This window comes from Patiria miniata, unplaced genomic scaffold (assembly GCF_015706575.1).
Source record: "Patiria miniata isolate m_02_andy unplaced genomic scaffold, ASM1570657v1 HiC_scaffold_24, whole genome shotgun sequence".
NCBI lineage: Eukaryota > Metazoa > Echinodermata > Asteroidea > Valvatida > Asterinidae > Patiria > Patiria miniata.
The window spans coordinates 6058722-6070140 of NW_024037063.1; the positions used below are offsets into that span (position 1 = coordinate 6058722).

The window sequence follows — 11419 nt, forward strand, 5'->3', positions numbered from 1 at the left end:
CTTGTCATTAAAGAAAGGCAAATTTGAGGATGTTAAAGGATACTGAGAGCATATAATTTGTATGATTACCATGACAACATTTAATGAGATAACACAAGTTAAAATTACATTCCATTACTAGAGCATTCCATAAAAGTTGAGTTAGAACGTGCCATGATGATAATATATTTTTGAAAGACATTTTCATGCGAAGGCTCCCTAGACTAAATCCAAATCAACAGCCGTAGACGTAACTTGTTGTACGGTTTGCTTGATTCTGATGTCCGGAAAGTGCCCATGTAGTGTGAAATTTAGAATGTATACTGAAATACATACTAGTGGTACTGCGCATGCCTCATGCTGTAGTTCATATAAGACCACCATTCATATACGAGTCCTAATTTCATATGAAACTGGGCGTATAATATTAAAACCACCTCTTTTGTTGAAACAAATCACAGTTGTTGAATATTAGAAAAGGAGGAGAGTGTGCTGGGATTATTGCAGTTTTAGTGACACTTTTACTATAAGCGATGAAGAACACTCACTGCATGTAGCCTAATCTCTTCCGTCCGTAGTTTCGATTTTGTCTTCAATTTGTCTGGTAAAATAGTGCTCACCTTACACTACAAAAACAAGTAAAACGTGACGTATGACTTGAAAAATTATGATTATTATTTAATTTTAAAAACTACAGATACACATTATTTTACCATATACGATCAAATACTCGACATTTCCAAGTCACCAACATCTTACAGGTTCGGACAGTGTCTATTATACAAGTTCCACTCAATGTAATGTAATTTTCCACTTATTTTTTGAAAGTCTAAATCTAATTATACTGTAAATTCACCACTTGATATTCTTGCATGTCTTATAGTATTACTTGCAAATAAGAGACAATTTCACTTTTTTTTTTTAAGTAAACAGTGTATTTTCATGAAGGGAAGCGTCTTCTATAATAATTTATCTATTTTCACCCACTTCTATTTTGATATGCTGGAAATAAAATATTTTAATCAAAAAATTAAAGTGGCCTAATACTTCATCCTTAGCAAGGCCGCCTTCAGAGGCAAATGACAGAGGAACAAAAACAAACATGTGGGGGACCCTACATGTTTGGTTTTAGGTTCCTGTCAGTGGCCTCTGAAGGCGGCCTTGCCAAGGCTGAAATAAACGGCCACTGTAATTTTTTAATTTGTATATTTCAGGTCAATCCAGTCAGTAAGCAGTTTGCAGCAGTTTAATTCATTTACAATAAAATATTTAACACATATTTGGTCTTAATGAGTAAAAAAGAAAACAATTCTCAGAAACATATGTATAATTAACATATTAATGCACGATTGTATATCGATGTGACATTCACATATTTTTTGTAACATTGTTATATGCCTCTTGATAGTATAAGAATAAACTTGTGTTTGACACTATCGTACCAAGTTAGAAAAGAAAAGAACACAAAAGTTCAGTAAAAGTCTAAGTATGCAAATATAGAGGAGAAAATCTTAATTATAAAATGACGCCGACTAAATAAATAATACCCAAATACCCTGTAACTATGGGGAAAAGGTTAGGAACATAGATAGTGTTCATTGCTCCAGTCTTAAAACTAGATTTTGGTTTACAGTTTGTAAATAATGGCCAATTAAATGCAACTCTTGTACATATAGCATAGTTAACTTTTAATTTATAAACCTACACTCACTTCTACATAATTTAGTCAACATCTAACAAGCTTTTTTCATAGAATTTCAACAATTGCAAGAAATATATGTAGACCTCCTGTTTTAAACATATGCATTTAATAAACTCTTTTTGGCAAATTAGTTATTTTGTTTTAAGAAATGTTTATTTCCTTTCCAGGATAGGAAAAAAAACCTACTTTCATCTCTAAACGATTTTTCATATAGTACTAATAATATAAGACACAAGCTACAATGTGTATTAACAACATGCTATAGCTCCACGCATACTCGTAAATATTGGCTGTGGATAAGGATTTCTAAAACAATTCTATTTTTATTTTCGTAAAACGAGAAGTTCCTCTTAAAATAGACGGCATTCTTTATTCTGCTACGAACAAAAAGTGTCGGTTATTTTTGTATTCAAGTAATGGTATTCCAATGTACTTAAAATCAACAATTGCTCTGTATTTTCAACACAATAAACTTTTTGCACATCCGTCACAAACTCCATTTATGTTTCCTTTCAGCTGCACTGACTTGGGTCCACTCTCTCTGATTTCAATAACATTGTTCACAGGGTTTCTAAGGAGATTAGATGGATCCTAAAAATCAAGAATGAATCCCTTTTGAAACTTTCTTTTTACAGGTGGAAATAACTAGCAAATAACCGGCCTCAGTTTCACAAGTAGCAGAAACGTGAAGTTAAGATAATTTGGATATGCCTACTTTACAAAGAGAAAAGAGCTGAAATCTGGAGGAAAAAAATCATTATCAAATTAACTATAATCAAATTTGCTATAATAACCAGAATGAAATCCTTGCAAATATTCAGCCTTTGGTTATCTGTAATATCTTTTAATTACAAATGTACCCTTTGATCAAACACGACACGCTATGATTCTAATTCTATTTTATTTTACATGCATATTCTAGGATAACAATTATGAGTAAGGATTGTAGGATATTTCCATACCAATCTCTGCATGAAGTCTTATTCTTTGCCGATAATAGCAAGCAACAACCTCTTGAAGTCACCGCCGGTATCATGTTCAACCATCTTAGACAGAGTCTTGTGATACTTCTCCAGGAATGCCTTCTTGATCTCAACAAGGTCAATCTAAACGATAGAACAGAGTTTGTGATGATACAGTAAGCATTTATAATAGACTTGATGGACGTCATGCTTTGGTTTAATGTTCACTTTCCTATGGGAGCTTAGTGGCTCTCATCCCCGATGGCTCCCATGGAAAAGAGTACATGTAAGCTTCTCAGACAACATGGGATTGGATGAATAATTGAACATAAATGGATTGTTTACCTCAGAGCGAGTGACGATAACTCGAATGAGTGTGGCTTCATCTGTACCAGCTCCTTTCATTGATCGATAGAGGCGCTCAGCAAAGTAAGCAGGTCGACTCTTGACACACTGAACTGAAAAAAAAAAACCAATTATAATCTACAAACATCAGTCTGTGTCCACTTCAATCAATATTTCTCATAGACTCTCTGTATTCACTTCAATCCATATTTCTCATAGACTCTTAAAGAATACTCAGAAAACTCGACATGTCTAAGATTAAAGGTTAATACGAATTGTAACTTACCAACAGTCATCATTCCCTTCTTCACATCTCCAGACATCTCACGTTCAATACTGTTCATGATGTCACGTTGAGAAATCTACCAATAAATATAATAAATCTAAAAATTAATGTGGCCTGACGTTGCGAACTTAGCAAGTTCTTCTTCAGAGGCTAAAACAGAAAAATATATAATACAATAAATATAATACATAAATATGCTTACAGATGTCCTCTGATTAGTATTATTCGATATATAAATCTTCAGGTACAGCACTTTCACCTTACTCAAATTTGAGACACAAACTCAACTGTCAACTCAATAAGATAACCGCGTAGGATTGAGCGATCTCCAACTAAAGTCTTATTCACTTTTGTTTTTTTGATTGTTTACCTTGATATACTCATCAAATGTTGCTCGGAGTTGTGCAAAGTTACGCACAGCCAGAATCATGTTAAAAACGGATTCGTCAGTTCCCCATTTCTTTTCTCCAGCTTGGTACAACTTGTTGGCTTCATCTCTCGCCTTGGCCATGTCAACCGCATTACCCTCATCACGGTTACCCTGAATGTTAAAAACAGACACACTGTGAGTACCACAGAGCCACAGAGCCACAGTTGTACACTGTCCTCAGCAATCTAAGATATGGATTTCAAAATCAAATGCAAACATTAAGAGGCCTATTATAAAATAAAAATATATAAGGTAAAATAAAAATGAAACAGGAAAAAATTGTAAAACCTTTGAAACTCTCCTTTCAATGAAATACACAACCAGAAATCTGAGACCTAACATGGGCTGTTATCTAGAAATGTTGTTAGTTGAAATTGTGTACGCAAGAAGATCTTTTAACCGGCTGTTGTGCTTTTAACCAAGTATATGATTGATGAATTAGCATACCTGACACATAGATACCAGAAGACGTTTGAAGTGACCACTGGTATCACCAATGCAATCTTTCTCGAGAGAGTTGTGGTATTCTAAGACAAACATAAGAAGATCACAGACAACCATTATACATGCACTTATTCCTCCTTGTCTAGTTTATACACATTCTTCTTCATGTATACCAAGACCATTCTCACAATGATGAATTCAAGATTGATTGATTTGTTGTACTCACGTTTCTTGTATTCTGCAGTCAGAGCTCTGATTTGCTCGTTGCTTCGGGTACAAAGAATCTCAATCAACGTCTCTTCATTCGTTCCAACACCCTGTCATTACAGATGCAAATTATCAAATGATTATATTGATAATCATTCGGCCTACATGTACCTGTAAAACATGTAATTTCAATGGTAAGCAGTACTGACAAAAATTTGAACCCTTTGGTGAAACATTGAAGAATGGAAGAAAATTTTGATGCTTTTTGTAGACAGCATTGTTAATGTACGGGGAAAAATTCCTTGACTATTTCTAAACATTTGTTGTCCATTGCCAGAGGGACTAGCTTTATACCTCGACTGCCCTGTGAAGCTGGTGAGCTTCAAAATATTCCAATGGCATAAAGAGAGCCAGTATGCATTCCTCCAAATTGCCACTCAGCTCCGACTTGAGATCCTTGATCAAATCCTGTATTAAGAAATCATACAAAAGATAACATTTACCTAACACTGTGAGTATTCATAAGAGTAATAAAGTCAAGACTACTGTTGACTTTCACATGATGCGCTCTCTTTAGCAATGTGCAATTATGGGTGGTACAGGAACTGCGTAGCCGATTGAAGAAAAAAAAGACGGGTACCAAGGTACCTGTTAGAGAAACCTAACTCCAAAATTCAAATCCCGGAAGTTGCTGTTTAGATCGTTCATAAAGGTCCGCACGATAATACCACGACATCGGTGTGTCAATACAGCAAGATAGAAGTGTGTACACTGTACAGTGAGCTTTATAGCTTTACGGCGTAAACTTCAACTTTCGCGCGCGAGAGTCATAAATGTGAAATATGTTTTGTTTTCCCATGTAGCCTGGTTTTCATTTTGAAAATTCCCTACTAATGACACTGAAAACCTTTCTTTTTCATTATCTGAGAAGTTACCAAGTGATTTGTAAAGTTCGTTACGGGTACCTGATCCCATAATCTGGAACCAGTTCCTGACATCAATGGTCGGGTACCAGAGTGCCAGGTTCCCATGCACAGCCCTAGCTCCAATGCACAGCCCTAGCTCCAAAACAAGAACACTGTGCAACACTGAACAAACTTTATTAAAAATCCAATCATAGAACTGACAATATTTGTTGATAATTTGGGAAATTTGTTGTGTAAGACTGTATTTTGTCATTGTCAGACTTCGTGACTTGTGTATGCATGAATCAGGTCACAATAACCACACTTGGCTCTCAAGAGTAGGCAAACAGCTCCCTCTAAGGTTCATGCATAAGGGAGTGCATTTCTAAATCTAAAATGTGAATTTAGATTTGAATACCTTGCCATACATTGTCTTGAACTTCAGTTTGATCTCTTGGCGTTGCTTATTGCTTCTACTACAGATCACATTTATGATGGCTTTTTCATCCGTGCCTGAAAAGAAATGAATTGTTAAGATGTGTAAGCCATTTTTATTTGTTAAGGGTCCAATCCTAATACAGAATTATTATGAATAATAATAGCAAAATGACCATACAGGGTGAGTAAAAAAACACCGAAACCCTAATGTTGGGACCATTGTTTTAGGGGCATTCTGCATGTAGCATTTTCAAAATCTAGGATATAAAATTGAAATCCCAATTCATAAGCTTTCTTTTAGTACAAGAATCATTCAAATCACTGATGTACTTTTCAAGTTACGGAACTTTAAATACAACCATCGTTTTAAGGTTCTGTCCACAGATCACAAAAAAGGTGTGCGTTCTTTCAGCAAAACGAAAACAATTCACACACTCCCTATGTGATTTCTTTTCTTTTTGCTGAAAGAACACTGAACTTTTTTGTGATCCGTGGACAGAACCTTAAACCGGTGGTTGTGTTTAAAATTCCGTAACTTAAAAAGTCCAGGAGTGATTTGAGTGATTCTTGTACTAAAAAAGAAAGCTTATGAATTGGGCTTTCATATCCTAGATTTTGAAAGTGCTACATGCAGTACATCAATAAAACAATAGTCCTGACATTTGGGTTTCGTTTTTTTTTTTACTCACCCTGTATTATGACCAGGGAATTACTATAGAATGTATACGGAATGCTTTGCTATACTCTTAATGAAATGGATGGGTTGGTTTGATTGGCTACAGAATAAGTGACTAAAAAATAACTGTACAGTGTGATAGTATAGACTGACCACAGTATAGGGCTGTTTATTTTCAAATAATATAGCATTTGATTACTTGAAACTTTGACCGAATATTCAGATATTCACAACTGCCACCTGCAACTACCTGCTGCCGCCATTAAATGTACATGCGGCAATCAATATGGGCCGTTGGAGTGTTTTGCAGTAAGTGTTCTATCACTGAAGAGGATGAGAACAATGGACTGCCATCTACAAAAAAGTTACCATTGACAAAAGAGTGACACCTGACAATAAAGCCCCAAACATTATAATAAAATAACATCACAGTCATGTACGTACGTGCATAGTAGTTTTGCTTTCGAATATTCCAACAAGCAAAAAGCTATTTGACACACACACATACAAACACTCAAAACCACTCAACCAAATAAACCAGTTCAATGAATAAATGAAAACTAAGGAAAATATATACAGTCACTTGTGACAATGATCAAATATTTGAATATTCGGTATATTTGGGACAGCCCTACTACAATATTTGTAGAATAACGGAGAAACTCAGTAGAATGCTTACCCAGTCCTTTCATGGCTTTACGCAGTACTTCTGCATCCTTCTCGGAATCAAATGGATGAGCTGGTTTGATAGTTCCATGTGTTTGAAACGGTTGATCAGTGAGAGACATTTTACTCATAGCAGCAGTGACTGGCTGGGCAACCGGTGGAGGACCCTATTACATCGTTCAATAGCCAAATAAACTGAATATGCAATACATTTGTTTAAACCTAGCATGAAATGAAAAACACTCTCACACAGGTCATAAATAAACAAGATCAAGTGACCTTTTATAGCCACCTTTTGAAATTGGAAATAATGTCACCCAAAATGTAGAGGCACTTCATAAATTTTCTACAGGCCAAGGAATAAAAATAATAGCAATTATTATTTTTCATTGCACAGATTCCACGTATTGTGTGTAAGTGTTCAAGTGCGCTACAGTGTACACAAAGTTGTAAAAATCTAAATACCCAAATGCAATTAAAATTCACAAATTACAGCAATTTAACTACACAAATAAACATTTAAATACACAAATAATCATTTAAATACACAAAACAAGGAAAAGGTAGGTTAACGTGCAATGTCACTGTAGGTTCATTTCTTGAGAGTGACTGACACAAGACAAAGAAAAGATGCTGCAAGTATATATTATTCATAGTGTATGTACTAACCTGTGGTTTAGGCTTGTTATCCTGACCATACAGAGCTGCAGCAGCTGGAGTGCCAGCACCTGCAAAGCAGAGTAATCAACAGTTACATGCATTTAAACAACAGATATACTACAATGTTTCATACTTTTTCAATCTGTTGGATTGTCGTCTGACAAAGTTGCTAGCAATGCTCCTGCTAATGTTGATCAATACAAATGTAATATGTTGCCTAAACACACAAAAGTACTTTATTACAACTGCATGTGGGTAGCTACCATTAAGTCTGGTTGCCCAGACTCTGTAAAATTGAAAAGGGGAAAGAAGGGGGGGGGGGGTTGCTGGTCACCACCTTCCAATAGGGGGCGAGTGGATGATCACAGGCACTGTCAGACAAAAGGTGGCGCTCTTCATCCCGACATATTTGCCGACCAACAAACAATTTTGCAAACACAACTATGATTTTGGCAACAACATTTGTAAATGTGGGGGGGGGGGGGGGGGGGGAGGATGTTACACACCCCACAACCTCCCTCTAGCGAGCCCCTGCAGATAAGGAAGTTACAACCTACTTTGTCGTCATTACAACAGTCAGTATTTGTATATACCTCCATATGCTGGTTGATATCCTGCTTGCCCTCCATATGGTGCACTTGTTGCTGGTGGCTGCTGTCCATAAGGTGCACCTGCTGGTGGTGGCTGTCCATACTGAGTTGTGGCTGGTGGTTGACCATAGGGTGCTCCAGCTGGCGGTTGACCATAGGGTGCTCCAGCTGGCGGTTGACCATAGGGTGCTCCAGCTGGCGGTTGACCATAGGGAGCCCCCGCAGGAGGCTGTCCATACGGGGCACCAGCCGGTGGCGGCTGACCGTAAGGTGCTGCGGCTGGTGGCGGTTGACCATATGGGGCACCTGCTGGTGGCTGGACACCAGCTAAATCAAATCACGGATTCATAATTTTGAATGTGACACAGATAAAAACAATTCACACAATGTTTTATGATCCCAAATTTTGTTGACGTCAATTCAATACAAAATGCTTCGAAGAGTGTAAATCTCTAATAATGAAAATTTATACACTAAGGGTTGTATTTTGGACTTACTTGGGTAGGGTTGAACACCCGCAGCTGGTGGATAGCCAGCACCCTGAAGGAAAATCAAGCAAGAATATTTTTGTCATGAGGTCACCAACCAAGGTGGCGGCTTAGAGTAAAAAAAAATAGGAAAACAATAGGAAAAAAAAAGGAAAGAAAGAAGTACACAATGAGAGGGAGATTAACATTGGAGTCATCTGAGATAAATTAATACCATGATGGCTGGGTTATATCAATTATCTCTGATACTATTATTAATATTGATACACAAACAAGGGTCCATCTACTGTTCATGGACACAGTTCATAACTTACCTGTGGTGGATATGCCCTGGTGCACCAGGAGGGGGTGGGTATGATCCAGGGGGTCCTGATGCAGGTGGATAGCCACCTGGTGCCCCGGCAGGAGGCGGATATCCTCCTGGAGCTGGTGGATAGCCAGGACCTGAAGGTGGTGGGTAACCAGCTCCAGGGGGTGCGTAGCTACCAGGGGGTGCGTAGCTACCAGGAGGTGCATAGCCACCGGGGGGAGGATAACTCATAGTGTTGCTGTCAAAAAATAATGAACAATCTACATAAATTATTGTGAGATAAATAATAAGATGGGGAGGAGGCTTTGGAAATTTCGCATGTAAGATTAAAATACAGAGGGAGTCCAGTTTTTCAGACACTTTAATGAGGCTAATGAGTGTGGCTGAGCCTGTGCTGTGCCTGTGAACGCATTTTCCCTTTTGCCAGAAAACTTCCACGTGGGAATATAACTAGGACTAGAGAGGAGGTTTCAACCGATTATCATGTCTCACAAAGACCTTCATCACAAAGGTTGTAGTACATGAAAACATATCACGTATCCTCTCCCTGGCCCTGTAATTACTGCAAAAAATAAAATGGAGGCAGCTTGTATAAGTTGTAACTGTATGCATGCCATGGCAGGAAGGAGCGCACATCCTTCCTCCATGCTGTACCTAAAAACTGACATACAGATACAGGGGGGGGGGGGGGGGGGGGGGGGGGGAGGGGGGGGGGACATTTGATAGGCGCATGAGTGATGGCCAGATATGGGAATCTTTCCAATATGGCAGTGTATATTTTGCCGGAGGGGGCAAACCTTTGATAAACGTTAGTTTGCCAGATATGCACTGAACATGCGCAGTTACTGTTTTTTTGTACTTAAACATTTTCCGGTGACAAGTTTTGGTCTGGCTCCATGCCAAAATTATCGTTGTTACCTCGTATTCACAAGATGGGATTCAGACCATTTTATAATTTCGGACTTTATTTCCCTTTTAAAAAAAATCCTCCAGAGCCACAAATCTGAAAAAGAAAATGTAATTCTCTGCAAAAAATGTTTGGGACATGTTAAAATAATAAAAGAAGAATATTCTTATTTATTTGGGGATGAGAAAAAAAACTTAAATATGTGGTGCGGTCGGATTCGAACGCGAGTCATCCAGCTTACCAAAGCCTTTGCTTAACCACTACACCAAACGTGCTACACAACTTTTGGTGGGAATTTAATACATCTTATAATTCAGCCCTATTTTAAAGAGTACAGCGCCCTCTGTTGATATGGATTGCTGCCGGCAAACCTTTAGTAATCGTTAGTTTGCCGTCATTACCTCCGGCAAAATATCCACTATCTTCCAATATTCCTCCTCTTCCACTGAGCCACTCAATATTTGTGTACCATGCCTACTGAGTACTGTAATGACTGTCCTCAGTCCTGGCTTGTAGTTGTACAACACGTATGTAGCCTGTGTGTTACTGTTAGCCCCATAAATGTTGCCAATTTACTGGACTACCTCTGTAAATAAAGGCCAAACTTCCACCATGTACAAAAACATGTCGAACTTTGTCACATTTTGATTTTCACATTTAGGCTTAGTTGTAGTTTATTTTGCTTTAGAAGCAAACTCACCCTCTTATATAGGCTAGTCAGAAAGTGCTGCCTTTTTCAGATGTCTAATTTTCGTGAAATTTCATGTTGAAATTTTAATACGCAAACGTGTACAAACGAATCTGGAAATTTCACAAAAATGATTCTGAAAAAGGCAGCACTTTCTGATTAGCCAGCCGAGTATGCTTCTAAAGCAAAAATAAACTACAACCTAAGCCTAAATGTGAAAATCAAAATTTGACAAAGTTCGACATGTTTTTGTACATGGTGGAAGTGTGGCATTATTTACGGAGGTAGTCCAGTAAACTGGCCACATTTATGGGGCTACGTGTGTGTAGGCTAATTTACAAATGATCGCTGCGAAGTGCGAGTGCATGCAAATAAAAAAAATGTTTTAGGTCAGCTTATTTATGCTCAAATTCGCATTGTTTCACCACTCATCATTACACAGATAATATTTACTATACAAAAGAAATCTAAACCATGACCTGCCTGTTAATAAGTTGTCAATTTCACACACACACAATCCTGCACTTTGCTCTGTTGCTAGTTTTCGGAAGAACGCCCTATTTTCTTTCATCCATGTACGACCTCCATGCACGTCAGCTATTCGCGAGTACACGTATGTACGTACGTTCAATACGCACACGTACGTACCACAGCGTGCGAGACGTAAACATACCCATAGCCTTTATTCAAGGAGCTCAAACTAATAGCACAAAATTAACGCGGTGCTATCTCTTGT

The 11419-nt window shown here is 37.7% G+C and overlaps 1 pseudogene; it reads right to left on the reverse strand.

Annotated features, from left to right (window-relative positions):
* Positions 1-53: 53 nt before the first annotated feature.
* On the reverse strand, positions 54-10531 carry LOC119732601 (annotated as a pseudogene).
* Positions 10532-11419: the final 888 nt, after the last annotated feature.